The sequence below is a fragment of the Mastacembelus armatus genome, chromosome 13, assembly GCF_900324485.2.
Source record: "Mastacembelus armatus chromosome 13, fMasArm1.2, whole genome shotgun sequence".
Classification (NCBI taxonomy): Eukaryota; Metazoa; Chordata; class Actinopteri; order Synbranchiformes; family Mastacembelidae; genus Mastacembelus; species Mastacembelus armatus.
This window is the reverse complement of record NC_046645.1, coordinates 5,389,288-5,408,970: the sequence shown is the minus strand read 5'-3', so window position 1 is coordinate 5,408,970 and position 19,683 is coordinate 5,389,288.

Here is a 19,683-nt window from a genome sequence, read left to right as displayed (position 1 = left end):
AAATCTGGAGCAGCATGTTATTCAACACTCTTACAGTAAGTTTTGTCCATTACTATTAAAGCCTAAGAGACTTTCTGTTTTCATTTAATTTAACACCCATACCGATATACATAGAAATGCTTATTCTTTTTTTAAAACATGCAACAATACTAAAATTGAACAAATAAACACTATTATTTGCCTACAAAAGCATCATAGTACAGAATATCAGATAGTATGGATAAAGAGGCCTCTGGAGAGGAACCAGGCTGCTGTGCAGACAAACAAAAAATTAAGCAACCACCATCCCAGCCTCCTTCCTCTAATCCTTGAGTCTATCCATCCTTCCTGAGTGGGAGGCAAGAGGAGAGGAGAGGACACATGGCCATAAAAAGAGCAAACGCTAAGTGATAGTCACTGATATAACCTTTCCATCTGTCTTTTCACTTATTAGGCTACTTATTAGAGCCAAAGTGAAGATACTAACAAACGTGTGAGTTAAAGAGACAGACTAGATTAACGTGTGCAGGACAGAGGAAGAGGAAAAGCCTCAATAATTATTTTGAGCAGAGCTATGATCTCAGCTTTCAGTAAACACATGACAGGAAAGGGAAGTGGTGAACTGATGGAATCAATAGTGATGAGGGAGGAGAGACAGAGAAGGGGGGAAAGTATGAGGCAAGAGGCACTTAGGAGAGTGGTTAGAAGCCATTATGGGTTGAGATGAGGTTGAGGTTGAGGGTGGGCTGGTTGCCAGTATGTGGTTTGCATAACATGACTGTTGCCAAATCTACTATTAATGCAGTAGATGCTTTCTGTATAGTCACAAAGTCATCCACCAATCCTAGAGGCCCAGCCATACAATAGCTTAAGCACTGATATGTATAAAGGATGGGCACAAACAATGTAAACACTACACAGTAATCTAATGCTAAAACTATGGGCATAACTCTAACTACACAATTAAGAATTCAGTAGTCAATATCTGATTACAAACATTTGTTTACCAAGCTAGAAAATGAAATTGGTAAAACATTTAGAATAAAACTACAACTAACAATTATTAGAGTAAAGCAAATCAATACAATAACACAAATACTGTATTTCTTTCTCTCTGCCTTTCTGCAGAAAGAAGAAGTGTTGCTAAAAAGGGTGCTCCTTTGTTGCTAGGCAGCAGGGATATTGTACATGAGTGCATCCCCACTGTACTGACTGCTGCTGATCGTATACAGATAAGGTAAGAGAGCTGTATTAGGTCTACTTGCTGGATACCTCAGTAAAGATTGAGATGGTGAAGACCCAAGACACAATAAGCATGTGGATAGTAACTAATGCCATGTTTTTTGTTAGATTTATAAAGTGATGGAAGAAATTCTGAGATCCCTATTTAAGTAAAAGTACAAACACCACAGTGTAATAGTACTCTGTTAGTAGTAAATGTTTTCAGTTCAAAATTTTACTAAGTAAAATCTAAAAAGTATTAGTAGCCAAATGTACTTGAAGTAATAAAAAGCACAGATATATATTGGTACCTCTTACATTAATATACAGTGCTGTGCAGAAGTTTAAGGCACAACAAGCCCATAAGGAACCCACCAGAATTCATGAAGAACTATTTTCAGAGACTAAAAGGACCAGGAGTCCTGCAGCAGATGGTCTGACCCCCACCGAGCCCTGATCTCAGCAGTCTGGAGTCAGTCTGGGATCATATGAAGAAGCAGAAACAGTGGGACAGCCTGACTCTACAGAAGAACTACAGCAGCTTCTCCAAGGTGCTGCAAAGTACCAGGAGAAACTGTGTGTAGGTCAAACAACTGCTGCTGGTTTAAGCACAGTACTTGAATAAATGTAGTTACTCAGTTACTTTGCACAATTGGTTTTATTTGTTTTGTTCCAGGATTAAGTGAGTTTTAATTATTCACAGATGTGATGTGAAAAGGAATATACAATAAACTTCATCTTCAATAAAAGTAAACAAGACATGGTCAATTCAAATGTTTGTTTACTATGCTGATGAGAAAACAGGCTTAACTAGAAATGTATTTCTCTCTGGATCCAGAAGAGGGTGCTATGACTCCATGCTTTACACAGTAATGCTGTTGACGAAACCTAACTGAACCCATCCATCCATCCATTTTCTATACCCGCTTATTCCTAACCAGGGTCACGGGGATCTGCTGGAGCCTAGAACTGAACCTCACTGAAACATCATTAAGGTGAATTCTTTCTGAGCATACTCTAGGGGTTTTGAGCTTATTAAGTATTGGTATTAGTATTCAAGCCGAAGGTAAAATGGTCTTAAACAGAGAACGAACGTTTTTATATTGTGCACTTTCTAGTGGTGGGCTTAAATTTGGTCTGGGTTATTTTCCCTAATGAATGCACTTCTAACTTCAAAATGATTTTTCCCATTAAATCAGACATAAAGATATTTTCATTTGATGCCAGTCATCAGTGAATATAACATTTCAGATTTAGGCCATTTGAGCAGATCTACAATACATCATAGTTCTATATTAATGTACATAATTTTGGAGTTTGTCATTGAGAAAAGAGAAATGAATCTCCATGCTGCTGATATTCGTTAAAATACTAATTAATTTAGTGATTTTGTCTTTATAACCAACTTTTTTTTTATTTCAAATTTTGTAATGGATTATTTGAGTAAGTTTAAATTTAAGAGTATGTTTTTAGGACAAGCTCACCACTCTTCATCATTATTTCTGCACATTCAGTAATGAATTTAAATATAAGGAATGACAACAAGCTATAATTGTACACTGATGTTCCTCCAGGTAAGAGGAGTCCACTGGTGTGTCACTGGGATGCAAGCTCCACTAAGTTTGATAGAATATTTGACTGACAGCTCTGAGCCCTCCCTCCCCTTTCTCATTGTGTCTTCTGTGCACGTTCATCTTGTCCCTTGCTTCTGAAATCCCCCAACTCTTTGATCACTCAGCATGTTTGTACTGTGCTGCAGAGAACTATAGAAGACTACAGCGAAAGGAGGTGAAAAAGAGAAAGAAAGGGGAGGATAGAGAGAAAACACTCCATCTCTTTGTTTTTCTCTCTGTGGCATCTTGCCTTGTGGGAGAGAAGCTCTTTGAGGGGAATTTGAGTGCTTATGTGTGTGTGTATGTGTGTTTATGTGTTACTGTGCGTAAGAACTTGGGAGACCACCACAGTCTTTTTCTTATTGACTTCTAAAAGTCCTCCAATGGCCTGAGACACGATGCTGTATCACATCCTCAAATAAAGGATGTGAGGACAAAAACATAGAGAAGAAAAGCAATAGGGAAAGAGAAATAGTGGGGTAGGAAATGAAAGCTAAAGTTGTGAAACTCCATGAAGAAGAAAATCATTAGAGCTATGCAAAGAATACAAGTGAAACACAGTGCAAGAGTCAGAAATAAAGACAAATGAGAACAGACATAAGAGGGATAAAACAGGTAGAGAAATGATAAAAGTATAGATCTTCAATCAGATAACAAGGATACGTGTCATTCATCTTGTCAAGGTGACAAGAAGTACAGCTGCCACTCTCCTTCACAGAAGATGTCACTGCTGATTTATTGACTTTTTATCTTCCCGAGTTCAAATTGCGGTTAACTGCTGAACTTGGCGTGGCAGCATCCTATCTGGGTGAAGCTGTAGAGGCCTCTTAGGTGAAGTAAAACTGCAAATACTTAATTTATTCATAGCCCTAGCAGGATCTGTTTATGGTGCTTCTGCCTGTGTAGATAGCCTGAAGTGACACAGCTACTCCATAACCCTGGCTACCACATAACACACAGCTGTAAATCCAACACAAACAAGGCAGAAGACGTTTGTGCAATATAACAATATCAAGATATGCTCATTTACTGATGGCTGAATAGATCACCATGCCTAAGAGAAACAGAAGGGATTGAGGCAATTTTTAAAATGGTTTTGTTTACATTTAACCACACATATGTATCTCTCTTAACAGGATCTCAAATCTGATTGCTTCTGCCTTGCAGTTTCTTTTCTAGAAGTAATTCTTGATAAGTCCCATGAGGTGCTGTAACACATCAGAAGCTGTTTGGTAACTGTCAGAAAAGCACCAGAAAAGTAGCTGTTTAGTTACAACAGTTTTATCAGTTAACTAGCAACTATCTTTTATGTATTTGCAAGAATTTTATGTTGTATGTTTTTTGACTATCCTGTCCTGTTGTATTTGTGTCTCGTTGACATTCTTTAAAGTTTAAATGTGTAATATTTAGAGCGAGCAGAAATCGAATATATCGTTGTATTCATGTATATGTTGTCATTAGTGTGTAATCACTGGAAAACACCAACCATTTGAGTCAATGGTCTATATAGGCAGTGGGTCTACTTTCAGGAGGCAGCCATGTTTCTGGAGTGGCCCAGAAAGGGGGAGGGGAGAATTCTGCAATCTCACCACTAGATGCCGCTAAATCATCCTTGTGATCACACCTGGGCCTGTCACACTACTTGTAAGTGCTGTAAGCTTAGACAATGTTTTGTGTTTATTCACATTAACTTTGTGTTATGTGCTGAACTATCACTTCACTTAAATGCTTGTGATTTTCTGTCTATGACAGATTTGTAAAACTAAACCTTGTTAAACATGCAGCTTTTGATGTGGCAACCGGAAAGCCAGACTTGCTGTAATTTCATGTAAGTTTGCATTTAAATATTTCCTTTTTGTTTTTGGTCACATTAGACTTGTGAGAGTCTTTTCTCCAGCTACTGCTAAGATGAAAGTTACTGATTGATTTCTTGTTCGTAACAAATCTTTAAAACTGTACAATTCAGTTATGAAAAGAAATGACTACAGATTACATAGAGGCTATGTAAATCAGATCCAGTGACAGTGTGGAAACAAAGCTGAAACATGACGATAGCTACCAACACCACACAATTCGAAACCATGCAAGCAAGACATGTCTAAGGCCAAATATGGCAGAACAAGTATCTAAATCTCATGTGAAAACCCAGTAGCTACTTTCCCAGTTGCCATTTCCTTACACCTCGTGCATTTTATCTAATTAACTACTCTTTTGACTATATTTCTCTAATTAACAGTGTTGGCTCTTTTCTCTCTATGATGCTGTGTTGAGCAGGGGGTCTAATCAAATATGCAGTTCACCCTGTTTGTGCTCCATTCTTTTAAATCTGGCCCCAAAGTAGAGGGATCTAATTACTTCTTTTTCAAGCAGAGAGGGTAAAAGTAGGACTTTCTAGCTTTGTCAGGTCAGTAGAGGAGCTGTGCAACTCAAGTTTTCGCTTTTTTAATAATGAAAATGAAGGCTTAATCTTATTAGTGTGGGATTCCACTAAGCCTAATTTTCAGTATTGTAAAACATCAAGGTAATCTAATGGCTCTTTAAAGGATACAAGACAGATTACACAATGAAGACTCCAGTGTTCAAATAATGAGGACTGCCCAAAATAAGCAAATGGGGGAAAAAAGATATACTGTATGCAGGATACAAAAATGTTCTGCATTGGCCTAATGTCTACACATACTGTATGTATACAGTATACACAGTAGTTGATACGCTCATGCACATGCACAGTGTGATGGACAAAATGCCCAAAGCCTGTGTAGTGAGATTTTCAAATGAACCATACTTTTCAAACAACCCTGCATCTATCAAAAAGGTCTCAGCAGGTGTTGACCAGCGTGCCTCCCTTCAGCTTGTTCTTTGTCTGCATCGTTCTTTTTTATTCTTCTCCAGGGATCTTTTTTTTTCCAACAACATTCAAAGTGAAAGGATTTTAGAGTCTAACATTCACAGCTCTGTTTGGAGATTAGTCAAGGAGAAGAAAGATGCTCTGTGTGTGTGTGTGTGTGTGTGTGTGTGTGTGTGTGTGTGTGTGTGTGTGTGTGTGTGTGTGCGTGTGCGTACGTGTGTGCGTGCATGTGTGTGCATGTGCAAGAGATAGGGAGACAGAGAGAAAGTAAACATATACTCTTGCCCTTTGTTGACAGCTGATGCAGAGTTAATGTGATAATGACAAGCAGAAATGCAATTTGTTTCCTAGGGAGCTGCATCATTCAACCATTGAAGGGGGTTAAAAGGTCCACGGGAACTTGATCAGTGAACTGTTAAAGCATTTAATATTTGCAGCCAATCACACTGACATTTCCATGGATTTTAGACTCAAGCAGTATGGCTTATCTCTGCTTTGGATGTCAGCCTCTCCTTTAACTCCCTGATTTCGACCTGGCTGTCATTCATACTGTTATTGACTATTAAAATACGGCTTTCTTGAAAAAAAAAAAAAAAAAAAAAAAAAAAAAAAGCTGCTCCACCAACAATCTATTCTTTGAGTATCAAATACTTGCTGCCCGTAGGCTCTATTTTGCAGCTACTATGAATCCATAGTATCTGGATATCTGGATTCAAATGGAGTCATGAAGAAGAGATCTGTCAAGACATATTAAACAGTCTATAAAAAGTTATCAAAACATTCCTATGACATAAATGTCATACTTCAGAATAAGCCAAAGAAATGTCCAATGCACTCCACATATTCAGTAAATAGGAGCATGTTTAAACTCTAGAGTAGGGCTCATTTATTACAATGTATTCTTTCAGTTCCTTGCTAATGTCCTTCCTTGGATTCATCACCTAACCTGAAAGTAGAAATAGAAAACTTAATCATCTGGAAAATTATAACTTTTGGTTTACTTTGGCTAGATCAATTCTCAATAAATTCATTAATTACAACATGAAGTCAAATTTGATGTATATTGAAAGATGTGTGTGTGTGTACCTGCACATAAGCACAGGTTATAGAAGCAGATGTGCAAACACTGATTAAAGCATATAAAGCACACATATACACACCCACAACATGGCAGCATGTATTAAATGGTAATTAAAAACTACTCTGTTCTTGGAGTCGCAAGGCTGCGGTTGTCTATAACTCTGCATAATGAGAAAAGCAGCAATCTAACCTTCACTTGTCTTCTGTATTTTATTATTCTGTAAAAAACCTTTTCACCCTTCATCATACTTCCAAATTACTCCTAAAATGCTTCTCACCTGTGCTCATTGTTCCACTTTTTTTTCATTTTTCTACATTTACAGTTGCTCTTGTCATTTAGTTTTTATTGCATTACCCCCTAGTGTTCAAAAATTACAACTGGATACTTAATAATTAACACCTTCTGTGCTGTGATATGGTAATGATAATGAGTAATGACAACAATGACATGAGAACAAACCACCAAGAAAAACTAAGTTCATTTTTTTAACAAATTCAGCTGCCTTCCTAATTTAGTTGTGATATCACCACTATAACTGCTGAATGTTTCTCTCATAGAAACTAATGTATAGTATTTCTCAGTTTAAACCATTTTATCCAAGATCGAAACAAAAATATGATCCTGGATGAATGAAATTTAAACGTTTAATCAGTAGGTCAACCTCCTCATCAATGAGCCTTGTGTGTCCATAACCCTGGTACCAGTTCAATGTTTGTTTGTCCTTCCTTAGACAACTTTTGGTTATTTATCATTTTAAAGGTTTTGGGTAAATATCTTTTTTTGTAAAACTATATTGTATATTGTATATACTCTGTTTTTAAGCTCTGAATTATTCATTGTGAACATTGTTTCTAATTTTTCCATACTTCTGGTACTTCTCTGGCACCTTAACAAAACCAATGCCTATGACAGGATCTTTGGCTTGAGATCTGATAAACCAAGCTTTTCATGTGTGTTTGCAGTCTCACTTTTCTTTAGCAGCGCTGATAACATGGATGGGAAGCGGAAAGGGACACACTGTAACACTCTCGGGAAAAGCACTGGGCAAGTGTGTTCCACTTAGTGTTCTGCCAGAACAACTCTGACAGCATGTTAATGCTAGTAAGGCGACGGGTGCCAATACTCTACCCTGTGTTAAAGTTTTCCACTAGAGCAGATGCCATTTGTTCTTTTCTGCTACAGCCACATGTCCCCTTCCTTTTCAGCATCGTCTTAAAGGGACCCAGTGCAAATGAGGGAAAAATCAACAGATTTTCCTTCAGCTTTCTGTTGCTAATGTGTTTCTGTGTTCAAAAGCCAACACAGCTAGGAAAAGAACAGTCTTAACAGAAATAAATAAATAATAAGTAACATCAATATTCTTTTTTTCCCTTCACAGTAAATGCACCCTTTTTTATATTTATACTAGATACATATTTTTCTCAAAGAAAGGATTTCCATATGGCAGCTGATATTTGGCACATATTACAATCCTTACTTTCAGTGAAGGAAGGAAACTTTTTCTTTGGTAATGTTTGTATACTGGATCTGTATGTAAAAATGTGTGTCTGTGTGTGTGTACCCAAATCAAACACAAAATGGATCAAATCTGAATAAAAATGCACACGTTAAATCAATGTCTAGGTTCTTCATTTACTTGTTGCTATCTTGACAAAAATGAGTTTGTGCTCATATTACAACCGTCTCCTAAAAATTACATTCCTGTATCTGCTGCACTAGCTATGGTAAGCCTTGGAAATGAATGTCAGAGTCTGAAAATGTTGGAAAGTTGATTACTCATGAAATAAATCTGTTCCTATTTATTTATTATTTACATATTTATTGTTATAATTGTGTTCTTGCTATATCTGTGTTATTTTGTATTGTGTATTCCTTTTTTAAAATAAATATATGCCTATCTGCCAACTCAGATGGATGTTTCAGTTGACAATAGCTGATATAAGAATTAACCTTAAGATCAATAAAGCAAATTTAAACCAGATGCAAACTGCTATTAACACTAACAGCCACCAAATGTTGTGTAACGTAATCAAACTGCATCAGTGTGTCTCTCTGAAGTCTGCGGGTAGCAGGAAACAGGAGTGATATGAGACTGTATGGGAGCTGGTATGAACAGCAGTCTCGTTGAGTCAGGTTTAGACAGGTTCGAGGTATTGAATGGTCTCAGCAGGAGTTTTTGTAAGCCCTGAGGGGAGAGCACATCAGTCACTACCTGCACTGATGATGACTAAGCTAAACTTTGTCATACAATGCTTATGTGGGCTTTCATCACTATTTAAGGTTATGTAATGTTTTCATTTATATTGCTGACAGTTGGCTGGATATCACACAGAAACCAAATATGTGCAAAAAGGCAAGAGTCTTTGTCAGTATCAGACAATGGATTGCAGCATGTGGCTATTTCCTGCAGGCTCTACATACCAGAATAAACTCCATTTTAACAAATTCACAAAAATACAAGTTTGAAATACCCATGTCTTCATTTTGGGCCACACTAGTATGGTCATTGTCTGGCACCACTCAACAGCCTGACAGGACTGACATTTTGACATGTTACAGAAGAAACATTTTGCCTGAATATCACTGAGTTGCTTCAGTTTCATGTTTCATGGTCCTCGTATTGCCTCACTCTCACATTGTCAGGACTTATTGGGACACTTGAAGAGAACAATGCCAACACTAATGTTATTCATAATACCTCTACTTTTTGTACAAATGTTTGCCTGCTCTCCCAGCCTTTATCAGTGGTTAACAACTGAGACCCTTCTCTGACCCTGACATCAGTTTGTGGCATCAGTGTTTACCCACCAATCTCTTCTTCATCCAAAGGTGAAGCCTTATCATAACACATTTCTTTCTGTATAATTACTGTCTTATGATTGACATCCCATTCTCTGTATACCAGTCTCTCTCTCCATATTTTATATTGTCTTCATTTTCTTTCTTTTTCCTCACATCTCTATTTCTTTCTAGTACATTATCTGGTTTGTTTTTGTTGTCACAATGTCTACACATCTGTCAAACTGAATCAGAATCATCATTTATTGGATAGATTTTTTTGTCATTCTTTTTTTTTTCCTTTGTGTCCTTGCTCCTTCCCTCTGTAGCTAATATTTATCCAATATTATCCCCATCTGAACCAAAGCGACTTGTTTGGGTTCTATTTTGTATGACAAGATATTTTCAGGCACCTCATAATGAAGAGAGGGATGAGTTTGTTTACTCAATTTACCAACTTATCAATCAGACTCAGTTTGGATTAGTCTTTATTTTGAGGATGGATTTACTTTTCCTTTCAGTCTCTGTCAGTCTTGCACTGTATCACATTCACATTTCTCTCTCACATTTTTTAATGAGAAGAATATACACAAACAATTAACAAAGATAAGGGTTACCATTGAAATTAGAGTAAATGTCTGACCTCTTCCTTGTGTATTCTTGTAGTAACAGTAGTAAATATGTGTGTGTTGGTGTATGAGAGAGGGGTCTTTTGCTGTAAGACCAGGGCTGTTCTCCCATACACCAGGACTAATGTCTGTTTTTTGATATTAAGTTCATAAAACATTTTTATTTTTATCATTGTTTCTCACTTAGTCAGATTGTTAAAGGCACATTCAACCTGATAGTATTAAGATGCATCATATGACCACATTTTTTTGTTTGTTGGGCCTATTGTATTATTCAAGACCCTAGTTTTAAACTTTTATCAAGGTATTCATAGATCCATAATATTCTTTTCTTTTCTTAAAAAGTTTCATCAAAGTTTTGTAAATCCATCAGAAAATAAAGGCCTTGAAAAGTACAATCCATAATCGAGTTGTCTCTCTCAATTTTCCACTGTATTATTACGCTAACGTTGCCTCCTACATCATCCAGTGGGTATTACCATGTATATATTTATGACTGTTTATTTTGTTGTCTCCCTCTTTGCTTGAGCAAGCCCAGACTGTAAACCTTATCAAGCATTCTGTCTGATCAAAACTTATGAATTATGAATAGAGGAATAAACAAATGTATGTGTGTGGCAGAGAAAAAGAGAGAGAGAAAGGGAAGGAGGGAAAATAGACAGTGAAAAAGATAGAGGGATTGAGTCTGATCAGGATTAATGAGTTATGATAATGAATACAAACAATTGTTTGATAGTGGAAGAGGAAGCCCTGCAGATATTTTCAGTTTTCAGTGTGAGAAAGATACAGAGCGAAAGTGTTTTGTGTACTTTTTTTGCTCTGAGCAAGTTTTGTGATCCTACTGTGCTACTGTGTATGAGTGGATGTGTTTACACCATCTTAAAAATGCATGTACTGCAATCTTGTATGTGTATTTACATTCACCTTTGCTTGTAAGTGCTCATGTCACAGTCGCCAAATTTTAATTGCTGCTGGTTATTTGCCAGATCACCAGATCAAGATGATATGATGGTGATATCATTTATTCTGTAAAATTTGCTTTGACAATCTGACAATCTGACAATCTGACAATCAAACACACAAAAGGATGTGTCATGATGGAGTGGTGGTTACCACTGTTGCCTCAAGAAGGTTCTGGTCATGTTTGATCCTGGGTTTTATTCAGGTCCTCTGGCTCTGATCTGTCCAGGGTGTACCCCACCTCTTACCCAATGTCCGCTGGCAGTGGGTCCAGCTCCGACCACAACCCTGGATGTCACAGGATAAGCAGCATAGAAAATGAATGGATGTTCAGTGTTTTGCTTATCTGCATTTCTTTTCATGTGTGAGATGATAGCGAAGATATAGGTTTCTCTTGCCTGATGAGCACATGTTGTCTCATGTCATGTGTTATCATTAAGGACCTCTTCCTTGTGCAGGCCAACACGAGTGAAAGGTCAACTCAATTGTTCAGTTTCCAGTAAAGCAAAATGTTTCATCTACAAATGAAACCACATGTGAGCAAAATTCAACAACATGAACATGCACAGTGTGTTGTTTTTGATTTCACACAGCTGTTAAGACCTGCTAAGATTTGGCTCTTCATGACTATGCTCTCTCTTTTTCACCCTAACAAGTCCTCCAAAAAAGACCATGACTGTTGTACAGTTCATGAGCCTGATGATAAGCTGACAGTGGTTAGAGTCCTACTCCTCATTAATAAGCTCACATATTCTGTGCATGTGCTGAAAGTGTGTTTGTGTATCTGTGTGTGCTCTTTGAAAACTCTGCCTATTGTATATGTCTGCCAAGGCTTACTTCCTCCCACACACCTGGATGGCCACCTGGTCCATCCACCTGGAGCATTAGAGTGCATTACACACAGACACATACTGTACACACGCACGCTCAAAACTCTCCTTGACGGTTTGATGTGTGTGTAACATCATGAGCTGTGCTGTTCATTTAGAAGAGGAACAGACTAGCCTTCTGTTCAGCCTCTGGGTTAAGTATTGATTCCTCCCCATCCCTCGGACTCTCTGCATCTCGCTCTTTCAAGCATGGCCTCCAAAAAATTTTGTGTGCTTCATGCACAGCAATCTTTTTCCACTATAAAAACAAGCACAGTAGTAATGCCAATGACTGTAGTCTTATTAAGATATTTCAGGTCACATAAAGACAATTAGTACTTTGATGGCAGTAACTCTAAACAATAGACAGTTAATAGACAGAAGTGTTATTGGCAAAGAATAATAAAAGATATATTTGTTGTATTTAATAATGTGATTAAATATACAGGTGAAAAATGTGGGGTTTTGTGTATGCAATGTTGAAATGGGCCTGCATTGTTAGCTAAACACTCATGCACCTTTTAGGTTTTTGGCCAAAGGTAGATTATAGGTCATTGGTCCTCCCTCTGGGCACAAATTAAACCATGAGGAGATTGGCAGCCAGCAAGGAGCTCATTTGGAAGATCAGTGGAAGAAACCGGAGAGTGAAAAATAAGTCTTCTCTGGCTAAAAAAAGTCACAAAGTTAGAGAGGGCTTTGGTGAGCAAAGAATGCAAACAAGACTAATTTAACATCAAACGTAGGTGGAAGTAGGAGATAAATCAAGACAAATTAAAGACAATCTCCTCCCAGTGGGAAACTCAGAAGTTTGGAGCTGCCTGGAAAGAGGATCAGAGCTACATCTGAAGACAACCTGATAGTAATCATGGAAGACTGCAAAAGCCGCAGGAACATGTGAGAAGTGGCCAAAACCATAAATCTGACGGAGGTGGAAGAAAAATGGTGGGCAATCTATGAGGTGCAGCCAGGAGAATTGGAGAAAAAGGATAACCTCTTCAACAGGGTCAAAACGGAAGGTTTGCATGAAAATGCATTTCCAGAAGATCAAGATAGAGTGGACGGACAAACATGGTGCTTTGGGAGACAACTTAAGCAAGACAAGCTGGTAGGGAGGATGTGACTTTCAAAAGAGGGGAAAAAAATAAAAGACAAGAAATACTGATGGTTCAAGTGTTGCTGGTCTGTTTTTCTTTGTGTAGAGGTTTTACTGTGCTTCAAACACATAGTGCTTACTGCTCAACATCATCATATAAAGGAGCTTAGGCTACTAGACATTCTGATAGTTGTCAGCGTTTTGAGTATCAACTGATTAAAGAGAATAGTTCAATATTATTTTTTTGAAGCAAAGTAAATATTTCCCAAGGTCAGTTAATAATGCTTTATTTTACCAACTGTGGACTAATTAAAACAACTCTTTATGGATTAACAATTTTATTACCATGGAAACCTGCTGGTTAGTGTCTCAACAGGCAGCCACTCTGGTGACAGATGACAGCCATAACAGCACAGTACTTCCTAACTCGTTCCTGGGCTATGCTGTATTGCATATTGATCTATAATTCATGCTGCTGGCAAGATGAGAACATAATTGGATTGCCCAGAACACAGATGATGGGCTCCTTGATCCTTCTGTTTTACATATATAACCTTAGTCGCTGATTGAGAACATACCCAATCGTGCTAAATGGACTTAAATGTGAACACTTAGACAGGACTGCATAATAGAGCAGTTGCTTAACTTGATACCTTGAAATATTGATTGGTAATAAAAACCCTGCTGCTGTGCTAGGACCATGGAAGAAAGTGACCTGAGCTTAGAGTTTGCTGGTGCATACAATTCACATTCCTGTAAATGCACAGATACATTAGACTTTAAGAATTCAGATAAAATGACCTATATAATATACAGTCTAAACTATACAAAAACACGAAACAAAACAAAAAATAAAATAAAATAAAAAGGTTTTACTTCACAACAACTGTACAATTTAAAGGCTGCCATGTCATTCCTCTGTTTTCTCTCTGCATTTATTTATTAGATATAAAAGACACAAACCTTTCTGTATTCAGGACAGTATGCATTTCAGAGAAACCTCATTTTCTGCTCTGAGAAATTTATTGTGAGGAGAACTCCAATGCAGAATCACTGCTACCAAGAAAACTAGACAATGAAATTGGAAAACAGAGCTTTGATTTATGATTTTGCTTGGGGAACAAAACACGGTTTAGCCATATTTAAACTTGCCATCTATGTGTAGAATAAGAGTGGTGAATATTTTTGCATCAAACAAGAGTTTAATAACTGTTCTGGAATATGTTTTAAACTAGTTTACCAGCATAGGTGTTTAAATGGAGTGGAGTCTGTTTTTATGTGTGTTATATATGTGTATGTTTACTTAGAGCCCATCAAAGTTTCAATAAAAGATATAGAGGTTATAGGTGCCCTGAGGAGTTGTTTAGATGTGTTTTTAGTCCTGATGCAATGCTTCCAGTTGCTGAAGAACAAACAGTGGTGGTGTTAGCCTCCTCTTGAACTCAGGCTCTCCCATCTGTGCCTGGAACTGCATAGCAGAAGGACTTTGGCTATATTTTATTTGGATCGTCCACAAGTATATGCACACAATACTCATTTTACCAGACCCATACTCATAACTTGCAAATGTGCACTATAAGTGTATAAGTTTATTTGTTAAGATGAACCAAAGACAATTCATTTTCTTGTAATTATTTGTGCGTCTTTCTTTAAACACACCTACTCTGGATTACATGGAAACACTGTCAAATTATTAGCAAAGCATTTGTCAAACGCCAAACAAAAATCAGTCACATAGTGCAGTTATATGCTTGAGACTGATCATATAAGACATATACGGGATGTGTCTACTTCAACTGAACTATAAATAAAGTTCATTCATGCTGAAGACGCGCTTGTGTGCGCTGATTGGTTCAGCTGTTCGCAGTGTGCTCTACAATGACTGGCTCATCCGCGGCCAGGCAGCCAATCATATTGATTCAGGTGTTCATGGCGGACAGTCTAACCTGACACTTGTGGTACGTTTACTGATTTTCTGGTTCTTTCCCGGCGGCGTCTTTGAACAACTATTGTGGATTTGAAGCACGATCACGGTGCGTCGCGCGTCTGCTGCTGGTTGTTCCTGCAATGCTTCCCTTCATCATACCAGACGGATAAACAACAAGTTTCCTTGTGTTTGCTGTCGGACCAGGTCACTGTGATGCAGGAGCCTCTTCACTGGGTTTCAACTCGTCAGTTTTATCAGGGACTCAGGTAAGTGCTTGTTGTTGTTGTTGTCCTGCTTCAGCTGTTATTTTGCTGCTAGTGATATGGGCATGTTTTGGCTCAGTGTTTATGTAAACTAGGGCTGGATTGTTGGCTTCTTCTTGCTTTAGTCTCGCTGCTGTGCTGTTGTTGTGCATGCTGCTGAATTGTTATGTACTGCAGTGTGTGTGTGTGTGTGTGTGTGTGTGTGTGTGTGTGTGTGTTCTCGTTTGTTCTCACTGACTTTGGTATTGTTCAGTGCAGTTCATGTGGTAGTTGAACAAATGCCTTGTGTTGTCTGGCTGATGCTTCCTTATGGCCTGTGGTCTGTCTGACTGTCTGAAGTGATGACAGGAATATTGGCCCATGGACTGAACGAGAATTTGATTTTCATGGATTGATTTTTAGGGGGTTTCTTTAATACGTATTCAAGGTTTTGGTTGTTTCTTTGCTACAAAAGTGTAAAATGTAGCATAAGATCAGTCCATGCATCACACTGGAGTTGTATTTGTGTATGTTTTACAATCCATGGCTCATTCGCAGCTGTTGGAGCTAGTAACATGCATTTCCACCAGATCTAACTGTACAACAGTTTGCTGCAGGTAAATGGTCGCGTCTTTGATGTGAGTACCTCTGTCTGAAATGGCATCGTCCAAACATTTGTGCCCATTTTTACAGAATCACAGAGCTGAGCTCAGCCATTGTGATATTTTGAATCAGAATCAGACTAGTAATCCAAGAACAGTGGAGCAAGCAAGTTTTGAAAGGACTGAAGCAGAGACATGTGGGACTGTGTGAGATGAGGGGAAATAAGACTAAAGAGAAAGTGCTTTAGACAGATCGAAGTGGGGGCAACACAAACTAAAAGATTTTTTTTTAAGGCAGGAAAAATATAGGAGTGAGTGTGCAAGGCATAAAACTGATGCAAGGCCCTGTAATGTTGGCACACACACACACACACATGCAGGCAAACCTACACAAAAAATTATTTATTTAAGTCCAGATCTTTAGCAAAACATTAAGCTTAAAGATCACAGAAGGAATTAACTACAACACTCAGCTGGTTTGTGTGAGCCATGTCAGTTCAATCAGTCCTACATATCATAGAATAATTAGTGATATTGTGTTGTCAGGTGCTCGGGCCTCTGTGTCAGCAAACCTGCCTTTAGGAGGAGTCATTTTGTGGGTACATCAGTTTGAGCCATTGGCTTCCAGTGTGTGGTTCAACATTCAGGCCTTTTTTCTCAATGTACCAGCTACATCTATCTCTGTTTTGTTAAAAAAAAAAAAGACAAAAAATATCTTCAAGGATGTGCGAGGAATTGGTTTCTCTCTGAAGAAGTACTTCCCTGTCATTGTGGAGGGGGAGCATTGTAAAACCTTCTGCCTGTCTCTTCTTCACTAATGACACTTAATGTAGCACATATTTTTCAGGCTGGGAGCTTTGGAAACATGCCTGCAGACATTCAGGCTGGCTGGAAGGAGTTTCATACATCCTATGAAAATGCATCCCATGCATCTTTGAGAAATCCAAAGGCTGAGCTGAAAAATAGTGAGACTATGGTCTAAGTCACCATCAACACATTTTTTTATGCTTGTACTACACAAATAAACTTCTTGTATGTGGATGAAAGAAGAGATTTTGCAAGACATACAAGTATGTTGTGTATAAAATATCAGATATATTCCAAAGTTCTCAGGGACAAAAACAAACTATGCAGAAAAAGTTAGACTGTGGGGATTGTCTGTTTACTAAAAGCTCCAGTTTAAAAACCATTAAAGGAAATGTCACACAGTCTAGGAAAATCTACTCAAGTTAGAGTCGTGGTGTAATAAACTCCAGAAAGATATCCAAATACCAGGCTCTAATTATGTTATCAACATATGCTTCTAACATCAAAGTGACCTTTCATTGAAAAAGCACACTTAATGCCCTTTTCCATCTCTTTTATTCTAGTGCAGGCTAATCAAACATCTCTTATAAGCTAAAAAGTTGAGGTCATCCTGGAAACTTTACTTGTGTTTCTGTCTCTCCATATTTGCACACAGAAGGGCAAAAGCTTTTCTTGTGGGCCATATGCTAAGACGTCCATTAGAACTCATAATACTGGAGTGCTGGATACAGTAAATAAGTAAACTAGTCATATTTTTTGCCTTAATAGAAATTTTTCTTTTCTATTCCTGCATCTAAGCACTTCCACATTGATGACAGAAAAAAAATGAATATCACTCAGTTTTCAGTTTAAAGTTTGGAAACACAGCACTGTCTTTGAGGTTTTTTTCTCTGATCTGGAGCTATACAATATAAGCTCTTTATCTTCATTAGAATTTGTCAAAGACAGAATTAAGTAGAAGTTAACTGCATCAACTATGGCACTGGTTTTCCAATCTTTGGGACACCTTTAAAAAAAAAAAAATCACCTTGTCACAGGCTGGTTCTGAACAGATCAACCAAAGATTCATTTTACTTCTTCTAAGACTGCTTCATTTTAATAATATTTAAAGGCCTGAAGAGAGAAATTGTCCCACTCAAACCGTTTGGAAAATAAATATAATTTGGTTAAGCAGAAATGTTTTTCTACATTCTATTTAATTAATTATTTTACCAACCCTAAAATTTATGTCTTAACCTCTGGGGATGCTGTAACCTTCAGGTTGGGAACAGCTGCTTTAAAGAACTGAAAACACATGGAGGTGTCAAAAAAAGGCCTGTTTTTTTTTTTTATTAATTTGCTGTGAGAGAAAACATGTTCTTTAATATCGACATAAGTATTGATCATCATGTGGCCCAGTGGGAGTTTTCAAGTACTTTGACTTTGGTGTGGAGGTATGTGTACTCTGTTTCAAATTAACAGATCATTGATTGGTATTGGTTGCAGCAAACAAAACCTAAACTGCCTTAATGTGACAATCCTCAACTGATTTGGCTTCTCTGCAAGGTCAGACCTTTGATATTGAATGTGTTAGCGCTCGTATGACCCCACACCCACTCATACATCCATATGAGACTTCTTTGTATTGTGTACAAATGTTTACTGTATGTTTATCTGAGTGACAGCTGTGTATGTTTGTCACAGTCCGTGCATATTGGTGTTGGGGAGGAGACTATAAGGCTGTGAGACAGGCAGACTGCAACACTGACTGAGTGGCATTCAGTGTTCAATCTCATGTCAGTGCTGGCTTAGAGGATCCGTGCCCCTTGTGGCCTGTAGAGGTCCCCGTTGTACTGTGACAGTGGGTCTGTGTGAAACAGTGAGTCTGTTCAGTGTTAAGAGCTACTATGACAGTCACGGTGTGTGTCTGACTTCAAACGTCTTTGGCTTAAGGTCATATTCCATAAATGTTGAAATGTTGAAGCTAAGTTTTGTTCATATAGTGGGACAGTTTTTAACTTTTTTGTGTTAACTGTGTCACTGTAGCGAGTAAAATGAAATGTGTATGATATGAAGGAATGAAGCAGAAAAGTGGTCACATGTGAGCTTGTCTGTGTTTGTGTGTATTATTGTGTATTTGGTGTTTTAAGTAATAGTATGAATTTGGCATAACAATTGAGTGTGTCTCTGTGTGTCTCTGTGTGTGTGTGTGTGTGTGTGTGTGTGTGTGTGTGAGAATGTGAATGAGTTTCTCCTATATCCCCAGACAATGTTCTTATTGGATTTTCTGCAAAACAACTTTTTCAAACATTCAATGCCAACACTTTAAAAAAATGACTTATTCTAATAATGTGTGCGCAGCAACTTAAACTGAGGTTAAGGACATGGTCTTGGCAAAATAAATAAAGAGAGAAATAACATTCATTCATCAGCCTGCTCACGTAGACTGGATTATTTTGCGAATACAGCACATGTGCAGTTTTGAGGTTGTCTGGGCTCTGACCTCATCACTCACTGCAAGGAAGCACCAAGCTCAGCACAGAAGGATGATAATAATAATCATCATTGAAAATAAACTTGTTTTAACATTCTTGTCCCAAAATAACAGTAAACTAACTGCTAACAATAGAAAGCACCGGTATTGATATAAGGATTGATGTCCTGGTGTTATCTGGTATCTAAATTTTGTGGTGCTGTCCACAAATAGGCTTCTGTTTTGGATCCGCCATTGACATTGTTCTGTTAGTTTACATCTGGCCTCAGTCTACCATCGATGTTGCACCACCAGTTAGTCTCCAGGTATTGTTAAGTCTATTGTGCATGTAAAACATCAGTGATTCATTTAATTGATATTCAGTGAATGACATGCAGAATGAATAATCTCTTCCCCATGTTGCTTTTACTTGTGTAGCTGCAGCACAGTCCCTCAGCGAAAAAGGAAAAATGAGCGAAGACAGAATTAATGAATGTCACAGAGCAGTGACACAATATGTTGAAAACGTCTCACATTCTTCAGCAGAGCAGAATGTCCATGGATTAAGTTAGATGGTTAATT